The sequence below is a fragment of the Haematobia irritans genome, chromosome 1 (assembly GCF_050003625.1).
Source record: "Haematobia irritans isolate KBUSLIRL chromosome 1, ASM5000362v1, whole genome shotgun sequence".
NCBI classification, from domain to species: domain Eukaryota; kingdom Metazoa; phylum Arthropoda; class Insecta; order Diptera; family Muscidae; genus Haematobia; species Haematobia irritans.
Genome location: NC_134397.1, coordinates 219,546,243 through 219,572,800, shown reverse-complemented (window position 1 = coordinate 219,572,800; position 26,558 = coordinate 219,546,243). Strand labels below are relative to the sequence as shown.

At 33.0% G+C, this 26,558-nt stretch overlaps 1 protein-coding gene and 1 long non-coding RNA gene across 12 annotated transcripts in view; one reads left to right on the top strand and one right to left on the bottom strand.

Annotated features, from left to right (window-relative positions):
* LOC142222608 (collagen alpha chain CG42342) overlaps window positions 1–26,558 on the top strand; it is a 730,115-nt gene that overhangs the window by 627,040 nt on the left and 76,517 nt on the right. The window lies entirely within an intron of this gene.
* On the bottom strand, window positions 20,762–21,352 carry LOC142219476 (uncharacterized). Its single transcript, XR_012717594.1, has 3 exons — window positions 21,296–21,352; window positions 21,119–21,163; window positions 20,762–20,949 (listed from the first exon to the last, which is right to left on the bottom strand). It is a non-coding gene; the product is annotated as an uncharacterized LOC142219476 (long non-coding RNA).

Below are 26,558 nucleotides of genomic sequence, written 5' to 3'. Positions count from 1 at the left end.
GATTTTTTTTCAGTGAGAGAGATCTGTAACCTAAATTTAATTTTTTAGAGCTAGATAGGCCCTTAAAAGCTGTCCTTACTTTAAAGAAGCCGAATCTTTGACACGGAATCAATACGAAAATCCTTAAGGGATGGAGAAAATCTCCGCAAAAATTATGCAAAGTTATACCGATGGACGGACACAATTATATCTACTAAAGGCAAAAGAGTCCTTAGTTGATAAAAAACTAGAGACTATGACACAAGAAGTGACACATTTTTTTTAAGCTTTATTAGTTATAAATAAGATATGATCCTCGGGATTACTTTGGTGAGTCAAATAATCAGAAGTACTGCACAGAAAAACATTCCACGAAAATTTTTCTAATTAAAGTCCTAAGGTTAGGTTAGGTTAGGTAGCAGCCCGATGTATCGGGCTCACTTAGACTATTCAGTCCATTGTGATACCACATTGGTGAACTTCTCTCTTATCACTGAGTGCTGCTCGATTCCATGTTAAGCTCAATGACAAGCGACCTCCTTTTTATAGCCGAGTCCGAACGGCGTTCCACATTGCAGTGAAACCACTTAGAGAAGTTTTGAAACCCTCAGAAATGTCACCAGTATTACTGAGGTGGGATAATCCACCGTTGAAAAACTTGTTGGTGTTCGGTCGAAGCAGGAATCGAACCCACGACCTTGTGTATGCAAGGCGGGCATGCTAACCATTGCACCAGTTTTCAAAAATATACAATTAAAAATTTAATTGATTGAACAAAATTTTTTAATTGAAACAAAAATCAATCACAAAACTTAATAGTATCAATTATTAATTATATTTGCTTAGTTCGGCTTGAGGTCATGTGAATAAAAACAGATGTTGTTGTTTTTTGAGTTGTATTTTTATATTTAAAATTTTCCAATATTTCGAGACATCTCCGATGCTCGTCTTCAGGGAAATTACTTTAAACAAAAAGACAAAACATTTAACACATTAACAAAAAATATATCATTACATGAAAAACACAGATAATTACATTTAAATTTAAAGAACAGTGAACTTCTTTACAAGGGAGTATATTTACAACTAAAAGCTAATCTGTCTTTCTATATTTTCGTACAATATTTCTATAAATATAGTTGTAAATATACTCCCTTGTAAAGAAGTTCACTGTTCTTTAAATTTTAATGTAATTATCTGTGTTTTTCATGTAATGATATATTTTTTGTTAATGTGTTAAATGTTTTGTCTTTTTGTTTAAAGTAATTTCCCTGAAAACGAGCATCGGAGATGTCTCGAAATATTGGAAAATTTTAAATATAAAAATACAACTCAAAAAACAACAACATCTGTTTTTATTCACATGACCTCAAGCCGAACTAAGCAAATATAATTAAAAGTTTAAAGGTCAACTAATTAAAACAACAGTATCAATTATTATTTTTTTTTTTTATTGACTTTCAATTAACTTTATAGTTGACTTTCAATAAACTTTTTAATTGATATTATCATTTCGGTGATTGAAGACATTTCAATTAAAAAATTTATTGGATCAATTAATTTCGTGATTGAATCAGAAAAAAATGATAGTACGTGTTTGTAAATAGGTAGTAATGGTTATTGGCTTATTCCATTTTTGGACAATTGTTGTAATTGTAACTATGAAATTTACATGCAAAGTGGTCAATGTGCCACTTTTTTTGATACTCTTCCCCTGAAAGAAAATTGTAATTTGCAAAATGTATAAAATAACTCTCACTAAACAGTGTGACTGATCGAATATCGTAATGCTTCGTAATGCTCTGGCTGCTTTAAAAATCACAATATCATAAAGAGTTACGTATACTAATCTTAAAGTACTAAGGATCCAGTGTTGTTATGCATATTTCATAGCATAACATTATTGAGTATGTTGCTCAATGGAAGCGCTGGATGTTCCCAATGCTACAACAAACTCATATTATATGCCATACATAGAGGAATTCAAATAAATACTTATGATGGTCTCATTTTGAGTTTACTAAAGTCCCAAAGTTTCATCCTTTTTCTTCAGTATATACTACATACACAAATGTATATTTAAAGAGAGAGAGAGAGAGAGAGAGAGAGCGACACAGAGTGAAAGAGGCAAAGGAAACGGAACTCCAAGCAAAGATATGAAATAAAATATTAAAATATGTGAATATAATAATAAGAGTACAGAATACATTCTCAACATATTTCAAATACAAATAGAACATTGTCCGACCATTGTCCTTTTTGTTTTGGGGTGTTGGTTAGCCATAAGATGGGATAGGGCAAAATATTAAACAGTGATGTACCATCATAATACCACAATTATCATAGGATATGGCCTTATTTCTTTGTTCAATATAATCAACCAGACAATAAAGGCAAATGTTGAAATAGGTTACATGCTCATTGACCATATATTAAGACCTAAAGGATTATTTAAATGAGACAATTTACGAGACCTAAAAGGACACAATTGGTATTTATTTTATAATTGAACAAGAAAATGGTTTAGATGGTAAATTATGCCAAAAACCTCCTATAGGCTAATTTGGAAATATGTCGAAATAATTAATGCATATAATAGTAGGAATAAATTAATACGAAAATTAAAGATGGGAAAGATTTTATGAAACTTAGAACTCTGTTACTTATTAGCAGTTTTCATAATGTCAACAAGTTTTTTTGTGTAAGATCAAATATTCCGGAAACTATTTACTTTCATAATATCACGAGCTTGAGAACCATTAGTGCCCTCTGTCATATTGAAACATCAGTTTTATACAAATCAATTCATTTCAATTTTTATATGATCTGCCGCCCTTTACCCAAAATATTGCTCCCAGCACCATCTTGTCATATTACTTATCTAGAGATGTTTTAAACAAATCCTATGTGCTAATAAAATTCAAATAGTTTCAATTAAAATTCTTAACGCATCCGTTATGATTTCCTTTCTTATTTTCTTGGATTTAAACAATTTCCGTTATCCTTTCTTATGAATGAACTACACTAGATTTCTAATAAGCCTCAATAAAGGACATTCTGTGAAATCGTTTTGAAGTAATAGCCCATCCCATAGGAAAATGCAAGTAAATTCTTATGCTTTCAACAGCATCTTGACTTTTCCACACCCTCACTTCAATGTCATTATGAAAGTACAACAGATGTTGTTTTACCAACGAAGGACTATGTAAGCAGAATGTCTATAACTTGTAATGTCCTTTTCGTGGTGTTGCGAATAAGTATAGGCATTGCGTCGATGACAAGGACTAGTCAGACAATTGCTAATATGTGACTCAGTGGCTGTAGGCCAGCCATTTTGCACAATCTAGGGGACGACAGCAATGAGAAGCTATGTTGCGAACGTGGCGAAGATTGACAATCTAAACAACAGCTTAGTACATACTTTAGAGGCACATCAGCTGGCACAAATGGAGCCTTTTAACGAGTCATGAGCACACTGGGGGAATTTATACTCTGAACTACGTTAACTATGGCTATGAAAATACATCAAGTTCTTCTTTGGTTTGATGTGTGTAAGGAGAGGCGACAACCTACATTTATTTATTTTATTCCATTTAATTATTTATTACCTATATTCTCACAGTTTACGAATACGCTTTATAGTATACCCAGCATACCAATTTTTTTCTCAATTAAGTCCATGTTTGATATCGTCTTAGTTCCCACATGACAAAATATCAATTTTTCGAATCAGGACAGTGTTAGAGGAAATGTGTTCTCTACCCCAAGGGTCGGTCAAAATTCTCTCCTTCAGCTTTTTCTATCATATCTTGTCATTTTTCCAGCTTCCCCCTGTTTTTGAGTTTTTTTTATGCATCGTGTCCTAAATAGGTTCATGTTAGGTAAATAGTTTCAAGTTTAGGATCTACTTATTATTGCTCCTACTTCGGCAGAAGTACTGTTACTAGGTTTCGTTATCCTTTCCAATCTTGTCAAATTTCTACAACAACTGTGACCATTTTGAACCGTTTCGCCGTTACATTCACTCAGAATTGCCGGTCTATTCACTCCAGCCTCAGGGTTTCTGTGTTATATTGTAGAATCAGTAGTGTCTCCTCTTCTTGCATTTCTCAAATTGTTCATCTAGTTCCTTACCTCGGTCCAATCTTTCGCAATTAAAACCCAGCAAAGAAATTGGAAGTTGTTCCACAAACATTTCTTTTAAAGCCCATCCCAGAATCCCCCATCGAGTTTTTTCAACTTCCGATGCAGTCCTTTTGGACAAGTATTAGAAAGAACGCAATCAGGCTATCTTAAGTGCAAATTTTGTATAATTAAATTTAAAAAAAAATGGAAATAATAAAAAACTAAAAAATAGAAATTAATTTAAAAAAAAAAAAAAACTAAAAAAAAAAATAAATTTCATCCCCGCTGGGATTTGAACCTGTGCCGTTTGACTTTTTCGCTTCCATGGAAGTTCTAGTTCCTTACCTGGGTCCAATCTTTCGCAATTAAAACCCAGCAAAAAAAATTGGAAACATTTCTTTTAAAGCCCATCCACAAACATTTCTTTTAAAGCCCATCCCAGAATCCCCCATCGAGTTTTTTCAACTTCCGATGCAGTCCTTTTGGACAAGTGCACAAACATTTCTTTTAAAGCCCATCCCAGAATCCTCCATCGAGTTTTTTCAACTTCCGATGCAGTCCTTTTGGACAAGTATTAGAAAGAACGCAATCAGGCTATCTTAAGTGCAAATTTTGTATAATTAAATTTAAAAAAAAAATGGAAATTAATAAAAAACTAAAAAAAATAGAAATTAATTTAAAAAAAAATAAAAAAAAAAATAAATTTCATTCCGCTGGGATTTGAACCTGTGCCGTTTGACTTTTTCGCTTCCATGGAAGTTCTTTTGAGAAGGTTTTGCAAATTACGAGAATTTTTAATATTTTTGTTGATTTTTAATGGAAAAATATATTTATACGAAAATATATACCGAAAATAAAAATTGCCGCCTATGAGATTTGAACCTGCGTTTCTTATTTTTTCGTTCATACTAATAAATAACGTCTCGAGAAGCAATTAGAATGTTATTCCTTGGTGTCGTATTACGATCATATCACAAACATTTGAATTGACCTTTCGACGCTTTATGTTCAATGGCGTTTGTGGCTGAGTGTGCTAAGGCGTTCTGTTATAGTGCCAGCAAACACAGGTTCAACCCCTGGACGGAAAGAAAAAGTTTTTCAAATTGTAAAAATTAGATAATAGGAAAATAATTGTGTAATAAAACATATGGATGAAAAAAAGTGAAATTGGTTGAAAAAAAAAATTTCGCTTTTTAAATTTCTTCATTCAAAATAACTTCCAGGGCACAACTTCTAAAGCAATGCAAAGGATCCAAAAAGGGAGTACTTCCATCCTATGACAAGCCCATGTAAAATTCATTGGAGATGATCTAAGTTTGCACTACTTCCGGATCACAGATTGGGGATCCAAACTACTTTTTTGGAAGCTCTTTTTTTGCTGGGAAGTTTAGTCTTCACCATTGCGTCCTTCCTATTGGGTTCTAGCTCAATAGATCTGAATTATACTAACATCTTATAGACTTGCACTTGCTACATTTGAACCTACTATCCAGAATTTGCAAGCCTTTTCAGTCATGCCCTTAATGCCGCTTCTCCAATTTTGTGTTCTGTCTTAGGTTAATTCTAGGCATTCATCTTACCAGATACAGTTACAGTCTGGCTGGAATGACGGTTCGGAGTAAGAGATACATTTCTGCGAAGATATACATTTCTGCAATCCTCGGGTTGACATTTGAACCAATGGCTTCATATGAAATTATAAATTATCAATCCTACAGATTCTATATTTTATAGCTAGCGAATCAGCGAAACAGATTTCCGATTTTTCTTTTTGTTTCAATATTCTCCCATTGTTCCTTACTCTGTGAAGATTTTAATCCCTATACCAGCTTACTGTGGAAACTGTGATTTTTGCCAACGGTTATAAAAACTCACAACGTCTATGACTTGAAACTACTGAGAATTGTTTTGAACGAAAGTGACAATACCAATGTTAAGTGGCTTCAATAATACAGCGATTACCATTGCTAGCAGAGGCTTTGGCACACTCTAACCCAATCAGTACCACCAACTGGTACAGATTCTGAAAAATTTTTGAAATTTTCAAAATACTTAAAATTCAAGCCCATTCATTCAGATTTGTTCAAATACCAAAGATCTTAAAGAAGACAAAAACAAGAAACTCTATTCGAATGTTGTTGTTTTTAAATTCATAAATATGACTGCAATAATTTACAAAAGTTGATGCGGCTGTCATAGGTTTGCTAGTACAATGTAACTACCCAGCGAAAAAAATATTCACAAAATTTGGAAGTAGTAGGAAATATCACTCACTGTAAGCAGTAAATTTCTGGGCCGCCTTGCATACACAAGGTCGTGGGTTCGATTCCTGCTTCGAGCGAACACCAAAAAGTTTTTCAGCGGTGGATTATCCCACCTCAGTAATGCTGGTGACATTTCTGAGGGTTTCAAAACTTCTCTAAGTGGTTTCACTGCAATGTGGAACGCCGTTCGGACTCGGCTATAAAAAGGAGGTCCCTTGTCATTGAGCTTAGCATGGATTCGGGCAGCACTCAGTGATAAGAGAGAAGTTCACCAATGTGCTATCACAATGGACTGAATAGTCTAAGTGAGCCTGATACATCGGGCTGCCACCTAACCTAACCTATATGAATTCGTTTCTCTGTCATTAATCATCAAAAAAATTGTGACAAAAAGATACTAGAACAAAAATGACACGAATCCTGATTTCAATAAATTCAGTAGTTGAAAGGTCGTTTAGTGCTATAAAACTCTCTTAGCCAGTTGCACTAAAGTAAGCTTTTGTCGAAGTCCATGAGTGTTTCCAGTAAAAAAAAAAAACCTACACAATTTTGGAAACAATAGAAGAACTCCATTACTTAGGTTAGGTCTAGTGGCAGCTCTTAATTATAGGCTCATTTAAAATATTCCGTCCATTTTGATACCACAAGTGCTGAACTTATCTCTTATCAATGAGTGCTGTCCGATTCTATGTTTATCTCAACGACAAGGGACCTTCTTCTTATACCATCACCTATAATAAGAGAGAAGATAAGAGAGAAGTTCACCAATGTGGTATCACAATGGACGGAATAGTCTAAGTGAGCCTGATACATCGGGCTGCCACCTAACTTACCCTAACCTATACCACACCTAATGAAGCTATATAATTTCAGCCCTACTTTTATAATTTCAGCAATAACTTAAACTAGAGTCTACATTTTGTTATCATGCGAATATTCTGCCTAGCATTCCCACAAAATCGGAAGTTGGGTAACAGATATTCTCTGATAAATCTGAATTTATTTCATTTCAGGAAGATTCCATAAGACTCATCATATCCATAAGACTCAGCATATGCAAATATGTAGTAGGTAGTGTTGTATAGCTGATGAAGCGATCTTCTTTAGGTGAGATATCCAAATGTATTGCTTAAATGAGCTTCTTACATTCTCCTGAGGTAAATTAAGTTCATCTTCCTTAAAAATGGAAAACCCTACCAATTTGGTGATTTTGTGCCAACGATATAAGGCATAATATGACATGACAATCTCTTGCTTACACTATTGCCCAAGAATAAAGCCGAGTTTAATATATAACGCTTGGATATCCTCTGGTATTAGAACACTTCCAAAAATTGGAAAATTTATTTCTGGGTTGTGACTTTATTTCCAGTCTGAAAGCCAAGTCAAGAAATTGTTTTTGAACATGTGTTTCAATTCTCATATTCGATTTTTATCAGCTTAATAAGCTCTTTCCATCATTGCCTTTGTAGCACATATCGTCCTAAACCCACATATTGTTAATTTTACAAATAAACTACTCTCACAACGTAAAGTACTGGAAGTTCGTTTACAAACCCTCAAATTGTTTGCTGGGATACAGCAACTTATTGCTGCGATAAGTATCTTCTTCATAACTATTGAAGGACTGACTTACTGCTCACTTCTTGAAAGAGAGAAGAAACAGTTGCCTTAGCATTTTTGTAGTATTTTGTATGTTTTTTTTTTTTGTATCTTTAAGATGACAGCAAATGACAAATATAAGTGTCAGCTTGACAACAACAATAATTACAACAATATTATCGGCAATGGGCAACAACGAATTGAAAAGTACAAAACTACTATCGCTTGGCAAAAAAACAACTGTGACAGCAAATCGACGATTACAAGAAGACATGAACCAATAAGCCTGCTGCAATAATGGGGAATTTAGTTTTTCTCGGGGGCCTTGAGGACGATTGATGAAGCCATGAGGTAATGAAAGAAATTTATTTGTAACAGAAAATTTTTAAATAATCAAAATCGAACTCCTATCTTCTTCTTGGTAGGAAATTTTCCCATCCCAAATAATATCCAAAATTTAATCAGTACTAAAAGTACACAGCAAAACAAGCGTCGTCAAAATAGTAGTGAAACTGTTCTTTTTGGAACCGGTGTGGTGCAAAATTGCCTTAGAAGCGATAAATTTTACATGTGCTTGTCATACACACAAAAAAAAATGTGACCCCACCGTGGAAGAAAATGTAGGTTTATTTTAGAAAATTTTAACTAAAATAGTTTTCTAATTGCAACATGTTACAAATAAGTTAATACCTTTTGTCAAATTGAAGAAAACTTTTTAAAAATAAATAATTTTTTCTGTTGTTTAAGAAAATTTCATATGTTGGAAGAAAAAATTTGATTTAAAAATTGTTAAAATGTCTTTAGCGCTGTACGAAGTTCGAGACAGGTACAATTTTAATAAAATTTACTCATTTGAGAGACTTATGAACTCAATTCAAGCAAACTTCTGCCATTTTAGGAAAATATGAACTATTTTATTTTGTGATCCGAATTCAGTGCATTGGTTGTCAATTAAATAAGTTTGTAATATTTTGCAAAAAAAAAATTTAATGCATTCCAGCACTTGTCTGAAACGTTTGACCTCAACTATTTTCAAGAATTAGCAATTTTTCTAGAATGAATTTATCATTTATTTTTTACCTACTTGAAATAAAACAAAAATTAAAATTACCTATTAAAAATATGAAAAATGCAATTTATTAAAAAAATTTAATCAAAAAACTTCTTGTGTAGTTAAAATAAAGGACATCTTTTGGAGGACATTTTTGGAATAAGGTAAACCAAAGTTATAAAATTGATTGGTCTTCAATTGAAAACGCTCTAGGTCCATGACCATTTGCAAAACATTTCGGGCATGAGGGAAATTCTAATACAAGGTTCGCTTTTTTTGCTTTACTAAGACTGAACTCCCGCTTTTAATTCTCATCCTATGATAACCATGATTTGTATATCATTACAACGACATCTGCTGTTCAATGTTTCTTTTGACCAAAATATGGTCGAGATTTTATTTCTGCACGGACGAAAAAGACTGCTTTCCATATGTTTGGGTGTAAAAATTATATGTTTGGAACTCAATTTTTTTAACACAATATTTTTAAGTGCAAGCATATAATGTTCATAAACTTGCATAATATGATTGAGACATATATGTTAATATGTTAGAACATATTATGTTTGGGACATAAAATGTTTGCAAATATAATATGCTTAGATGCAAACATATATTAATTTAGAAACAGCCTATAAACATATATGTGTTTAGAAAGAGAGATCTAGAGAGCAGGGTGCAAGCAAAATAATGGAAGTACCCAATTGGCGCCTTAAACATATATCCACACAAAGAAAATTTCATTAATTTTTGAAGCAAAATGTGTTTAGGGTATATGTTACAGAAGCTAGTTTTTTAGGGTGTGGAAATCCCCATATGCCCATGTACAAATTGAAGGATTTAATCTGATATGATTGTATCTGATCGGATTCGAGAAATGGTTACGATAATTACGTCTAATTTATATGGGATTTGATTGGTTTGGATTGGATAAGATCTCAAAAATAATATTAGATCAAATAGAATTAGTTATAGCAACAGATATCGTCGGATCTTATATTATATCAGGTCTGATGGTAACTAGCACCATGCTTATCCTTTCATGTATGCACAGATCTACACCCGTTGAAAAAAGCATGAACAGTGTGCACGTTTCTAAAAGATCCGTTCATGAGAGTGAATCAACACGCTGGCAAAAGGAGAACTACCGGTGTCAATTTGACATGGACAAAATTGCACCATGCTTTGTCAAAACAACAACCAGCGTTCATGATCTGAAAACTTAATGTCCGGTACCGTGACTCGAACCTGGATTGTCAGCTCCATACATGTTAACAGTCGCTTTAGCACATTGCGCCACCGACGGAGCTGCATTAAGAACTTCCAATGAATATTTTAAGACTTTTCATGGCCAAAGAAAAACGAAAACCGAAACCGTGAACATCCAGTTTTGATTTTTCGTGAACGTTTCCCTTTCATTTTGTTACCGTCCGTTCATGATTTTTGAACGTAATTTTATCTATTAGTATCTCATTTTTGAGATACAATTAGTATCAAACTTGATACCTCAGTTTTAACGTACCTTTGAGGCCCTTAATGGACATCTATATCAAAAGCAATCCATCTGTTTATTTGCTTTTTCAAACAGCCCATAATAAATTGTCAACCAATGAAAAATGACGATGACAACAACAAAAGTTCAAATAAGATTTTTCAAATCCCTGCGCAAATACTGTAATGATAATCGAATCTGCAAACGGCAGCAGAAGCAGCAGCAATATCTTGTCTAAGGCACACGGGCTGACTTTTAGACCGTCTTGGTCTGCTGTTGAAAAAGTTGTTTTATATTTTTAGTTTTTTTTTTTCGTCTGCTTGTTTTGCCACGAGAGTACTTGTTTTACTGACTCATTGAATGCGGTTGAATTGTGGTGTTGGGATACATTTTTTTTGCTTTGATTGCAGATTACCAGAGATAAATATCAGAGATGATGTTGTAATGCTGGTAGTTTTACTAACTTATTCTTCTTCATCTCTATCGTATCGTTCTTTCATGTCAATTTTCTTAAATTTGAAATATTAATAGGCAGCTTAACAAACCAAGATAATATCTTCTTTGATTTCGTCTAATGCCGATATTGGTTTTTATTACGGCTTAAAATGTTTGTTTTAGTGGCGTGGAAATGCCAAATGGTAAAATGCAGCAAAATTAAATAGAGATAGACCATAAAATGTGTATTGCATTTTAAGCTTGATTTTAGAGATATTGATATTTTATTTTTACTTAAAGTTCATAAATGTTTTGGAAGAGTCAGGTTAACATTAAGTAATTTGTAGTAGACCTATTTTATTTTACCTTACTTCAACTATTTCCATTTTATGGAATTTATTCTAAGTCTAATCAGACGTTGAGTGTTATGAAATTATTGCCTAGAAAAACCTGGGTAAGTAGTTGATCTGAAAAAACTATTATACATCAATTTTTCAGTGATCGAGTATTATGAAAACAAACTTAATAAAATATTATCCACCATGGTGGAAAACTGCTTACCAAGAAGATTTGTGTTATACTCCTAGAAATACCGTAGATTTGTTCTTTATTTCTGGAAATCTACACTGTTTTATCATATCTCGTCCACTTTTGGTAATGCTGCAGAAAAGTAATTTGCCCGTAGAACCCTTCCCTTGAAAAAGTAAGCAAGATTTCTATTTATTATTAATTGCTTACCGATTTTGGACTAGCAGGTAATTATTTGACAATGATAATTTCTGCTGAGTAAATAAAGGGTGGCTAAAATTTGAAGGGCCGATGTTGATTTTGAATAAAACACAAACTATTTAGGAAATTATTGTAATTTTATTTTATTATGATATATTGGTATTACTCAATTATGTATGGAACAAGAAATCGGCCAAATGGGCGCCGCGACCTCGGTGGCACACCTTCATCCGATCGTCCAAATTTTCGATGACGCTGAGGCATAATGGAGGTTCTATGCCGTTAATGTGCCGAATTATCTCATCCTTTAGCTCTTGCATTGTTGCTGGCTTATCGACGTACACCTTTTCTTTCAAATAACCCCAAAGAAAAAAGTCCAACGGTGTCAAATCACATGATCTTGGCGGCCAATTGACATCGCCATTACGTGAGATAACACGGCCATTGAATTTGTTGCGCAAAAGAGCCATTGTTTCGTTAGCTGTGTTGCAAGTGGCACCGTCCTGCTGAAACCACATATCGTCCACATCCATATCTTCCAATTCGGGCCATAAAAAGTTCGTTATCATCTCCCGATAGCGAACATCATTCACAGTAACTGCCTGACCAGCCTCATTTTGGAAAAAATACGGCCCGATGATGGCACCATCCCATAAACCACACCAAACAGTCACTCTTCGTGGGTGCATTGGTTTTTCGTTACAATCACTCTTGGATTCTCATTCGCCCAAATGCGGCAATTCTGTTTATTGACGAATCCACTGAGGTAGAAATGTGCCTCATCACTGAAGATGATTTTCTTCGAAAATTGATAATCTACTGTTGCCATTTCTTGGAACCACTCTGCCCATTCACGACGTCCATGGTTCAAATTGAGTAAGTCTGAAATAGAGAAATGTCAAATAAAATTCGAAAAAAAAAAACTTTAGGTGTGGTTCACTTTCAACATCGGCCCTTACAATTTAACCACCCTTTACAATGCTAATTCTACTCCCTGTGCAAAATTTCAATTAAATCGGAGAAAAAGATTGGCCACTGTGGTCATATGAGTGTAAATCGGGCGAACGATATATATGGGAGCTATATCTAAATCTAAACCGATTTCAATAAAATTTGGCACACTTGACTACACTACTAATTGTATTCCTAGTACAAAATTTCAATCAAATTGGGGTAAAACTCTGGCTTTTGGGACCATATTAGTCCATATCGCGCGAAATATATATATGGGAGCTATATCTAAATCTGAACCGATTTCTTCCAAAATCAATAGGTTTCTATTCTGAGCCAAAACACAATCTTGTGGCAAATTTGAAGTCGATTGGACTAAAACTGTGACTTAGACTTTGATCACAAAAATGTGTTCATAGACAGACGGACATGACTATATCGACTCAGGAGGCCACCCTGAGCATTTTTGCCAAAGACACCATGTGTCTATCTCGTCTCCTTCTGGGTATTGCAAACAAACATATGCACTAACTTATAATACCCGGTTCCACACACAGTGTGGCGCAGGGTATAAAAATAGGGAAAATCGTAAAAAATTTTGGGCTTTTAGACTTTCATGAAATTAAATGGGAAAATAACATAAAATTATGTATTTATCTTGGATATGACACCTGTAGGCTCTAGCCGTATTTTACATATTATGTACTTATCTGGGATATGACACCTGTTGTGTCGGAGAAGTTCCAAAAGTTCGACTTTTAATTTTTTCTTCTATTGGAAAAAAATAATTTTTATCTTTGTCCAATTATAAAAAATGCTTGAGTAGGACTTTTTTGGATTATTGCAAAGATCGGTTTCATGAATTTTCGATTTGTGGATAAATTGTGCGAACAAAATTTCGATTGAGATTTTTTTCGACTGTTTTTTCCACTTTCGGTGAACTCTTAAACAACATTTTTGTGACAAGCATTTGACATGGTAACCATCCAAAAATAACATTTTGATATTGAAAGATGTGTGAGGTGAACATATTGCTTCTCTGCGTGTGGAATCTTATTTTGATGTTGGCAAACTTCTTTAGAAGAATGAAAACTTAAATAAAAACGTTAATAATCTTTATTTTAAACATTTTCTTCTTCAAATTTAAGACATGAACATTTGAAATGATAGTCCCTTAATTAATATCATGTGTTTTTGCAGTAAGGCAATTATTTTTGATATAGAGAAATCTCTCTTAATTAATATCGTATGTTTTTGCAATAAGCAAATATTTTTGATTTAAAGAAATAATCTATAAATTAACTGAAATATTGAATCTTAGATATAACAAGTATATACGGCCGTAAGTTCGGCCAGGCCGAATCTTATGTACCCTCCACCATGGATTGCGTAGGAACTTCTACTAAAGGCTGTCATCCACAATCGAATTACTTGGGTTGCGATAACACTTGCCGATGGCAAGGTATCGTAAAACTTTTTAACACTGTCTTCTAAATTGTAAGTTAGCCCATACGGGGTATATATTAAACAAAAAAAGGCCGATTAAATACGTATATAATCTAGTTTGACAAAATTTTCTATAGAAATAAAATTTTGACAAAATTTTCTATAGAAATGAAACCTTGACAAAATTTTCTATAGAAATGAAACCTTGACAAAATTTTCTATAGAAATAAAATTTTGACAAAATTTTCTATAGAAATAAAAATTTGACAAAATTTTCTATAAAAATAAAAACTTGACAAAATTTTCTATAGCAATACAATTTTGACAAAAATTTCTATAGAAATAAAATGTTGACAAAATTTTGTATAGAAATGAAATTTTGACAAAATTTTGTATAGAAATAAAATGTTGACAAAATTTTCTACAGAAATAAATTTTTTACAAAATTTTCTATAGAAATAAAATTTTGACAAACATTTCTATAGAAATAAACTTTTGACAAAACTTTCTATAGAAATGAAATTTTAACAAAACTTTCTATAGTAATAAAATTTGACAAAATTTTCTATGGAAATAAAGTTTTGGTAGATTACAAAATTTTCTATAGAAATAAAATTTTGACAAAATTTTCTATGGAAATAAAATTTTGACAAACATTTGTATAGAAATAAACTTTTGACAAAACTTTCTATAGAAGTGAAATTTTGACAAAACTTTCTATAGTAATAAAATTTGACAAAATTTTCTATGGAAATAAAGTTTTGGTAGATTATTTTTGGCGATATGGACCAATTTTTGTGTAATAAGTCATCGGCTATATATAACTAAAGACCGATATGGACCAATTTTTACATGGCTGTTAGAGGCCATATATTGACAAAATGTACCAAATTTCAACCGTATCGGATGACTTTTGCTCCTCCAAGAGGTTCCGGACGTCAAATCTGGGGACGGTTTATATGGGAACTATATATAATTATGGACCGATATGGACCAATTTTTGCATGGTTGTTAGAGACCATATACTAACACCATGTACCAAATTTCAACTGGATCAGATGAATTTTGCTCTTCCAAGAGGCTCCGGAGGTCAAATCTGGGGATCGGTTTATATGGGGGCTATATATAATTATGGACCGATATGGACCAATTTTTGCATGGTTATAAGAGGCCGTAAACTAACATCAGGTACCAAATTTCAACCGGATCGGATGAATTTTGCCCCTCCAAGAGGCTCCGGAGGTCAAATCTGGGGATCGGTTTATATGGGGGCTATATATAATTATGGACCGATATGGACCAATTTTTGCATGGTTGTTAAAAACCGTATACTAAGACCACGTACTAAATTTCAACCGGATCGGATGAATTTTGCTCCTCCAAGAGGCTCCGGTGGTCAAATCTGGGGATCGGTTTATATGGGAGCTATATATAATTATGGACCGATATGGACCAATTTTTGCATGGTTGTTAGAGGCCGTATACTAACATCAGGTACCAAATTTCAACCGGATCGGATGAATTTTTGCCCCTCCAAAAGTCTCCGGAGGTCAAATCTGGGGATCGGTTTATATGGGGGCTATATATAATTATGGACCGATATGGACCAATTTTTGCATGGTTGTTAGAGACCATATACTAACATCAGGTACCAAATTTCAATCGGATCGGATGAATTTTGCCCCTCCAAGAGGCTCCGGAGGTCAAATCAGGGGATCGGTTTATATGGGGGCTATATATAATTATGGACTGATATGGACCAATTTTTGCATGGTTGTTAGAGACCGTATACTAAGACCACGTACCAAGTTTCAACCAGATCGGATGAATTTTGCTGCTCCGGGAGGCTCCCCAAGCCAAATTTGGGGATCGGTTTATATGGGGGCTATACGTAAACGTGGTCCGATATGACCCATTTTCAATACCATCCGACCTACATCAATAACAACTACTTGTGCCAAGTTTCAAGTCGATAGCTTGTTTCGTTCGGAAGTTAGCGTGATTTCCACAGACGGACGGACAGCCGGACAGACGGACAGACGGACGGACGGACAGACGGACAGACGGACGGACGGACGGACATGCTTAGATCGACTCAGAATTTCACCACGACCCAGAATATATATACTTTATGGGGTCTTAGAGCAATATTTCGATGTGTTACAAACGGAATGACAAAGTTAATATACCCCCATCCTATGGTGGAGGGTATAAAAATAGGCTAATACTTCTTTTGGAGGAATTTGCATCTTTAGTTTAAAGTTTTTTTGAAATTAAACAAAAATATGTTTTACTTTGAAATATCTGTTATATTGTGGATTTTTAACAAATTTTTATTTATACGTGTAGACAGAATGGAAATTCGACAAATGAGTATCTGTATTAATTTTATAGAGCCTAGATTTAAAGCTAGATAGCATCCTAAACAATGTCCGTACTATAAAGAAGCGGCATCATTGACTCGGAATCAATACCAAAATGATAAAGAGAAGGTAAAAATCTTTGGATCCATGTAAACTTTTCCTGAGTGCACAATTTACCAGAAAATTTACATTCTTTTATTGACGTTCTTTTACACTCATAAGGACATAAGTTAGAAATTGTGAAGTGGGTTATTCTGAAAGATTAGAAGTTGTCTTTTGACACTAAGATATAAGAAATATAATCAAAAATTAAAGAGAATCGTAAATTTGAGTTTAGTTACTCTTAAAGTGAATATTTTTGAACAAAGAAGAATTTCGTTTGTCTTGAATTTTGTTTCTTAGTTTTTCTTTGTATAGTTACCCGCTTTTTTTAGTCCTTATGTTAACGTCATACGATCCAGTGTTTTTGTTTATTGGAAAATTGTAAGCGATTTTGTTTTATGCGCACTTATAATTCAGTAAGGATAGTTTAGGATATTATCATGTAATCTGCTTTCACCGACCCAAACTCTCATATTTGTTTCAGTTTTTTTTTTTACAAATCTGTTTGAGTGTAATTATATTGACAGTAGCAGATTTGTCAATACAGTATTGCAATATTCAGTTTCTATTTATTTACATTTCGAACATAATGCTGCAATTTATTTATATGGACGGAAATTGAGAACCATCCCAAAACAAAAAAAAAAACAACAACAAAAATGAAAATTTACTATAAAAACAAATATTCAATTTTATTTCGAAATAAAATTGCTCTAAAATTTGAGCCTTTAAAAGCTGTGTTTTAGCAATTTGTTTTACTCTATATATTTTACATGAAGTAATATCCAATAACGACAAAAAACCAATCTAAATATTCTCCCCCCGAAAAAGAACAACATAAAAATATAACATTTATGCTAAAATCGCCAAATGTCATGAATGTGAAAAAATAGAAAAATTATGTATATTATATATCCACCCTGCAGTTATCACGTTCGATAGATGGCTTTTCGTTTAATACAATCGAGCGGAATGGCTTTGGCGGGAAAAAAATTAATAGTTTTTCAAAGTGGCATTCTTTTTTGTTGGTTTCTAACGCTTCATAAAAACAATTTTGTTTGAAATTAGTATGTTTGCCTAGGGGGCAATATGGAAGTAAAAATGAAATAGCAAAATAGCAAAAATTTCGTATGCAATGTAAATATTTCAAATATTGTTTTAAATAAAATCAAGCAAATGCATGAGAGCAATTTAATTCAATCACAGAATCAAAATGCCAATATTGGACAATTTTATCATAGTACATTTGTAACAAAAAATAATAAACGAAACATTTTGACCTTTAAATGTATTGCTTTCATTTAAAACTTTATTATATTGCGGGGGTATTTTAAATAGGTTTGCTAGTAGTAAATAAAAAAAAATATTATTATTCAAATTTTCTAGAAAATAAATTGATCCACAAATTATGTTTACTTAAGTTTATTCGAAACTCATTTCCATTCAACAGCAGTTGAATTTTTAATGAACATTTATGTAGCTGAACACCATTTTGCTAATGGTCTTCATTATCGTATTGACCTTACCCTCTTCTGATGCATAGCAAAGCAACCTCTTATTAATGGGAGCGAGGAAGGAATAAAGGTGAATTTTTAGCAATGTATACTAATAGTCTGTATAAAATGGTAACATAGTAGTAGCGATTCATTATGGAATTTAATGAAGAAAGACCTGTTCTCTTCGCCATAGGAAAAATATGGCGAAGAGAACAGGATTCTCCAAAAGATTTTTGTAGCGAATCATGACATCGAAATTTCGAAGATTGAGTGCATTGAGTTATTTTAGACCATTTTTTATACCCTCCAACATAGGTAACACATTGAAGTATTAGGTTAGGTAACACATCGAAGTATTAGGTTAGGTGGCAGCCCGACGTATCAGGCTCACTTAGACTATTCAGTCCATTGTGATACCACATTGGTGAACTTCTCTCTTATCACTGAGTGCTGCCCGATTTCACACATCGAAGTATTGCTTCCGTCCGTCTATTAAACTCAAATTTGGTACTCGATGCCAATGCTTCTTAACTCTATTGTAAAATTGGTCCCTATCTGTCCATAATGACATGTGGCCCCCATATAAACCGATATTCAGATTTGACTTTGGTGGAGCAAATTTCGTAAGATCCGGCTGAAATTTATGTGGGTTGGATAATATGAAAACGGACCCTTTTAGGTATAGCTGCCATTTTGATTTCTGAAGCCTCATGGAGGAACAAATTTCATCTAATCCAGTTGAAATTTGGCCCTTTAATTTCTATGCGAAAATTGGTTCATATCCGTTCATAATTATTCTGTTGTCAATTAGCCAACATTGGTCACTAGAAAAAGTTTCATATTGATTTTTTTCAACACAAAAATTCGATTAGTAGATTTCACTTGATAAAAAAAAACAAAAGTTGGTGAGTCGAATTTGAAAATTACAAAAATTTAACCACGACTTTTCTTTTTTCACAGGAAGTATATAAGTTGAAAACCCGATTTTCCAATTTTGTATCTCTTTTAACAGGTTGGCTGATAAGTCCCCGGTATAGCAAAGAAAACCACATTTTTTTTGTCAAAATTCGTTTTTATTATTCAACATAGTTCCCTTCAAGAGCGATACAACGATTATAAGGACCTTCCAATTTTTTGATACCATTTTGGTAGTACTCCTTCGGTTTTGCCTCAAAATAGGCCTCAGTTTCGGCGATCACCTCTTCATTGCAGCCAAATTTTTTCCCTGCAAGCATCCTTTTGAAGTCTGAGAACAAGAAAAAGTCGCTGGGGCTAGATCTGGAGAATACGGTGGGTGGGGAAGCAATTCGAAGCCCAATTCATGAATTTTTGCCATCGTTCTCAATGACTTGTGGCACGGTGCGTTGTCTTGGTGGAACAACACTTTTTTCTTCTTCATATGGGGCCGTTTTGCCGCGATTTCGATCTTCAAACGCTCAAATAACGCCATATAATAGTCTGGTAATCGATAAAAATTATTCCATGTGCGCATCCCAAAAAACAGAGGCCATTACACTGAAAAAACAGTGAACCCTTTTCCATTGCAAAATGAACTAAACTGTAGTAATATTGACCATGATTTAGCCCTTAAGATTTTTTTCAACTTGTCTAGTTTATAATTCTCTTAAATTTTAGTTCATCTATAACATTGTATTTTAGTTCATTTTTACAACGCCATAAGATTTATATACCACTACCAAGTTAAAAAGTCAGTATTATTTTGTTTTACTTGCTTATTTTTTGGGAAACCCGATAATAAAAATTGGTTAACAGTCTCTTTAAAATGTCGACGACTAAACTATTTTTAAATCAATCATTCCACAGTACAGAGAAATTAAATAATTAAAGGAACAACAAACTGTTTTACTATTATGAAAATTTTCATACATTAAAATTAAACTTTCTTTAAGCAAAAGTACTTTATTATAAAAACTTATGATGAAAGTTCTTAATACAATGTTTTTTGTGAATAAAAATTATGACCACGTGGAACAGAGAGTAGTTCATTTGAACTCGCTGTTTGAACATTTTGACTTATCCTTGTTTTATTCATCGTAGGTAATTTTTTCACATATCTTGCTGGAAAAAAATGGAAGCAATGATGAAAATTGTTAAAAATTAACACCATGTAATGAAATATAATTTTTTAAATCTTTATTTTAGCTTGTAACTTACCATATTTGGGGGCATTTTATCAAATGGTGTAAGGAATTCAACTTTTCTTTGGAAAACGTATCTCATAAAATTTGTACCTGAAACAATTAGAGAAATAATGAAGTATTCTATATAAACTCATAAAACTGTGTTTTTATCGATGTGAAGGATATAATAAAATAAATATTCTAGTTGAAAGAAAGCCAAAGTTTTAATATAAAACTTACCAATTCTCTATTAAATTGTACGCTGAGGGGAAATATAAAAAGTTGTCCAAATTTATTTGGGTTACTCTGAAATTAAATATTAAATAAAATTATTAAATAAGTTTTCAAAAAATTTAATGAAAAAAATAATAATATGCATAAAAAACCAAATATTCTTGATAACCCTAGACAGTCATCATTCGTCAAAATGACGACACGTAATTTCATTTTCGATTTAAAATGCATTTTAGTCTATTGGGAAATGGTAAATTTAAGTTATACTAATTCGACCGTTTTATTAATTTTTGTTTTATACTACTTAAAACCAAATTGAATAAGAAAATAAACTCAAGTTTGGTTCACTTTTTCGCTCACGATGAAAATTATAGCGTCTTGAAATGAGCCGTAGTCAAAATGACGAAGGATGACGTTAAGTACAAAAAATAAGGATGACTGTCCAGGGCTAAAAGAAAGTTAAAGAATCCTTACCAATTCACTATTAAATTACAGGCAAAGGAGTACTAAAAATTTGTCCAAATTTTTAAGGGGTTATTCTGAAATTAAATATTTGTTTTTACATTAAAAATATTACATTGGTTTCCAAAAAATTTGATTAAAAAATACTAAAATAAGGCATTAAAAATCTGTAATTTTGATGATAAAAGGTCACAAAAACGTAAATATTCTAGTTGAAATAAAGCCAATTTTTAAAAGAAAACTTACCAATTCTCTATTTTTTAAATTTGTCCGAATCCATCTGGAGTTGCTCTGAAATTAAATATTTTTTTTACAACAAAGAAAAACATTAAACTGGTTTCCAAAAAAAAAAATAATTAACAAATAATAATATACATAAAAAATATTCTTTTTAAAAGAAAGTCATGTTAAAAAAATACTTACCAATTTATGAATAAACTATACGCTGAGATATAATAAAAATTTTCCAAATTCATCTGGAATTGAATATTAATTAATAGAATACTAAAAATTTCAATACACTTTCAACATATTTTCCTAAATATTCGTAATAACTTTTTTCTAAACTACCGATAAAATATTAATAACTTTCATTTAAAAGGTTTAATAAACAAACACCAATATATGTCTCAAAAATCCAAAATATTCCATGCCTTTATATTCCCTTGTTGCATACCTACTTAAAAGATGCAACAGTCCACGCCAACGCCAAATATACAACTGAAGCATGACAAACAAAACCAAGCAAAGCCAAAACATTCCTACAACAACAAAAACACATGTGCCTTTATTGAAAACAACACCTCATCCAGCCAAATAAACCATCCACACAATAAACACACACACACACAAACCACTAAATGAACAAAAATAAAAACAACCCACGCTCATGTATACACAACAAAACTCAAGTAACATCATCTTTACATTAATCACATTCCACTATGCCGATAAAAATCTCTGTACTATTCATTAGTTCATCGCATCTGCTGAAAATTTACTCTAAGAATAATATTCGTAAAGGCACACCAGTTTATGAACGATGAAACGTTTAACTTAAAATTTGCAAAATTTTCAAGAAATGTTATCTACCATTTTTGACGAAAATGTCTATAAATTTAATTACATGTGAACTAAAAATATTTCATTGGGTAATTTTTTACCAACAATTATTAACTATAAGAATTGTCAGTAAGAAATTGCTATCCACTTTCAAGTTCATTTTTCGTAAAAAAATATTTTCTCATACAAAAAAATCTTATAGTAAATTGCACTTATTATTTAGAAAGTACTTTACATTTCACAAGTAGATTTATAGCATGACAAACGAATTTTCAACTACCAGTTAAGAAATTTTTTAAGGAAATTTCCATCGTATTTTGTAGGCCATGAACTAAACGATTGCTACTTAGAATTTGTAAAATTTCCTTTCGAGTAGTTAATTTTCGTTGAAGATACGAAAAATGAACTAAAATTCTGGAAAATTCTTGTAATAAATTATTGTAAAAATCTTCTTAAATTTACGAGACTCTTTTTTTTTCTGTGTACTTTGCCAACGGACTTTTGAGTCTTTCCACGCTTCGGAGACGTTTCACCGGTCGCTGTCCACTCAGCCGACTGTCGATTGGACTCAGGAGTGTGGTGATGGAGCCATGTTTCATCCATTGTCACATATCGACGGAAAAACTCGGGTGTATTACGAGTTAACAGCTGCAAACACCGCTCAGAATCATCAACACGTTGTTGTTTTTGGTCAAATGTGAGCTCGCGCGGCACCCATTTTGCACAGAGCGTCCGCATATCCAAATATTGATGAATGATATGACCCACACGTTCCTTTGATATCTTTAAGGCCTCTGCTATCTCGATCAACTTCATTTTACGGTCATTCAAAATCATTTTGTGGATTTTCTTGATGTTTTCGTCGGTAACCACCTCTTTCGGGCGTCCACTGCGTTCACTGTCCTCCGTGCTCATTTCAACACGCTTGAATTTTGCATACCAATCAATTATTGTTGATTTCCCTGGGGCAGAGTCCGGAAACTCATCAAGCCAAGTTTTTGCTTCCACCGTATTTTTCCCTTCAGAAAACAGTATTTTATCAAAACACGAAATTCCTTTTTTTCCATTTTCTCACAATAACAAAAGTTGCTTCACAAAAGACGCTATATCTCATAAAATAATTGACTTACAGACGTCAAATTTTGACACGAATCATTTGAAGGTTGGTACTATATAAAAATAATATGCATTTAATACAAGCGACGCCATGTATGTGTCAGACCGGGAACTTATCAGCCAACCTGTTAACTCCATTGTAAAATTGGTCCCTATCTGTCCATAATGACATGTAGCCCCCATATAAACCGATCTTCAGATTTGACTTGGCCCATTGATGGAGCAAACTTCGTAAGAATCGGCTGAAATTTATGTGGGTTGGATAATATGAAAATGGACTCTTTTAGGTATAGGTGCCATTTTGATTTCTGAAGCCTCATGGAGGAAGAAATTTCATCTAATCCAGTTGAAATTTGACCCTATAATTTCTATGCGAAAATTGGTTCATATGGGTTCATAATTATTCTGTTGTCAATTACCCAACATTGGTAACTAGAAAAAGTTTCATATTGATTTTTTTCAACATAAAAATTCCATTAATAGATTTCACTTGATACAAACAAAAAAAAAAAAGTTGGTGAGTCCCTTTTACATATCGATTCTAAACCTATAGATTTTCTACAGCAGGACCTAATACATGGTGTATTCTTTATGATTTCCGGATAGTCTAAAGCGAAACAGTCGGCCATTCGTAATTTTATTTTACTTCGAAACCATATTACCGGAGCCACCGTGGTGCAATGGTTAGCATGCCCGCCTTGCATACACAAGGTCGTGGGTTCGATTCCTGCTTCGACCGAACACCAAAAAGTTTTTCAGCGGTGGATTATCCCACCTCAGTAATGCTGGTGACATTTCTGAGGGTTTCAAAGCTTCTCTAAGTGGTTTCACTGCAATGTGGAACGCCGTTCGGACTCGGCTATAAAAAGGAGGTCCCTTGTCATTGAGCTTAACATGGAATCGGGCAGCACTCAGTGATAAGAGAGAAGTTCACCAATGTGGTATCACAATGGACTGAATAGTCTAAGTGAGCCTGATACGTCGGGTTGCCACCTAACCTACCGATAACATAGATGAGTATCTTAATTTTCTTAGAATTCAACAAATTTCTTTGTTGAGCCAAAAAAAATCCTGAATAGTTAATGATAAGATAAACGAACATAGATAAATTGATTCGGCCTGTGACCTTGATTCGATCTATGCACAGAAAATGTGTTTATCTGAATTAATATTCAGTTATTATTTATTTACATTTCACGAAATTAGTTGATCCAATTAATTTTTTTTATTGAAATTGCTTGAATCATAAAAATGATAGTATCAATCACAGATTCAAAAGTTTTATCATAGAACCTCTTTAAAAAGTCAGAAAAAAAGCCGACGAAACGTCCAGGAAACGTGGTGATGGGGGCATAATAAGTTTGTTATTCCGTTTGTAACACAACGAAATATCGATTTCCGACTATATAAACTATATATATTCTTGATCAGGGAGAAATTCTAAGACGATATAACCATGTCCGTCTGTGTGCCTTTTGTAATCACGCTACAGCATTCAATAATGGCGCTATCGTCCTGAAATTTGGCACAGATTAGTTTTTTTTATGCAGGTAGGTCAAGGTTGAAGATGGGCTATATCGGTCCAAGTTTTGAATATGGTGTGTATCGGTCAATGTTTTTGGAATAGCCCCTATATAGACCGATCTCCCGGGCTTCTAGAAACCGTAGTTTTATCCGATTTGCGTAAATTGTAAGGCCTCCATATAGACCAATTTCACTGCTAGAAACAGAAAGTAAAATTTCTTCATTTTATTGCTTATTCGAAATGTTTATGATTCTTCTAAAACTCAATAAAAATTCGTTCTTATAAATCCAGAATCTGGTCTAGTCTTTGTAGGTAGAATCTGAACTGAACTGATCTGTTTGGGAGAATAACTGTCATCAAAACCCCCTTAAATTCTATATATTATCAAGTAACCCAATACGACGTAGAGTTTTCATAGGAAACTTTTATATATTCACTTCGGATTTCTTATGGAAATCATTGTTAATCGTCTTCACCCGATTTGAGGTTATTCAAATTTAATTCAAGTTTGTCAATTTTAATTTCGAAAATGTCAATACATCGTCGTATACACAATAATGGTTCACCCTGTTTCTTTATTATTATTTATAATTAAAACAACCCGCCAAATTCTAATAGTCTGGTTTCATTCCACCACACCATTCTTGGAAATTATAGAACGTATACATGTGCGTGTCATAAACTTTGTCACACAAAATATGTCAAAAATAAACAAAAGAAAAGTTTATGGATATATTAATTTATAACCATATTTTTTGTGTGTAAGCAACTTTGTTTTATTTTAATTAAATTCATTAAAAACTCATCAGGAAAACTCAAATGAAACTGATAGCAATAAATGAGAAATAGTTTGGGGGAAAATATAACCCTTCATCTAAAAATTCTCTAAACTAAATAGGGAGACTTTTGCTTGGGTTGGGTAGAATATCATGGCAAATATATACAGGAATATTCACATCATCAAAGTGATGCTGGAGGTGGAGGTGAGGTGTCATAGTTGTTGATATAGTCCATATTCCCCACGTTCAAGTCATTAGAATATTTTCTATAGGGGTCGTTATTTTTAATTTGATAAATGAATCAACTCAACTCGAAAAAGTTTAGTGTTTGTTTTTTTGCAAAAAAAAAAACAAAACGGAAGAGGATGGTTTATGTGTATAACAATTTAAACTTTAATTTCAATGGACGCAAGGCGACAACGACAATCTGTTGCCCATCCCCCAAAAATAGACTCTGATCCAAGGCAATTGTGATTTTTCCCTATATATTTATTTTGTTGTCTACATTATCAAAACATATCTAAAGTATTTATTTAATATTTTCATAACAGTTTTTATTAAATAAACAAAATAGTTTTATTTCATTAAGAGGCTACAAACACCCATACATATCTATGATACGAGTATGTATATGTTTATCACTGGTGTCTCGTCCATGACCAAGCCATATTTTAATGGATTTTCTAGCAAATAAACATGAAAATATATGGAGGGCGAGAAGAGGAGGCTTTGTTTTGTTTAAATGAAATTATTATTATCAGATTATAAACTGTCAGTTTATCACAATCATAAAATTTTCACAAAAGGAAAATCACATTCTATTTACTCCATCTGGTAGTCGTTAAAGTTTGTGGTTTATAATGTAGAGTGTTTATGTGTGGGTAATGTATGGAAAAAATACGAATTCAAACTTTTTCTGGTGCCTGGGCTGGGATAATAAAAAGATGCAAATCACGACGGATATGTGGGAGTTCATATGAAATTACTTTTATTTGAAATATTTTAAGGACAGTGGTTGAACAAATCAAAAATCTTAGTGAAATATATTCAAGAATACAAGGCTCAAATGAACCGTAATAGGGATGTCTGGTTAAGATCTGTCAGTGTAAATTGCCTGTTTATACCCTGTGCCGCACTTTGGAATGATAACCCAGCCACAAAAGCAATGAAATCGTTCTTTCTGAGTGGAAGCACTTTTTTTTAG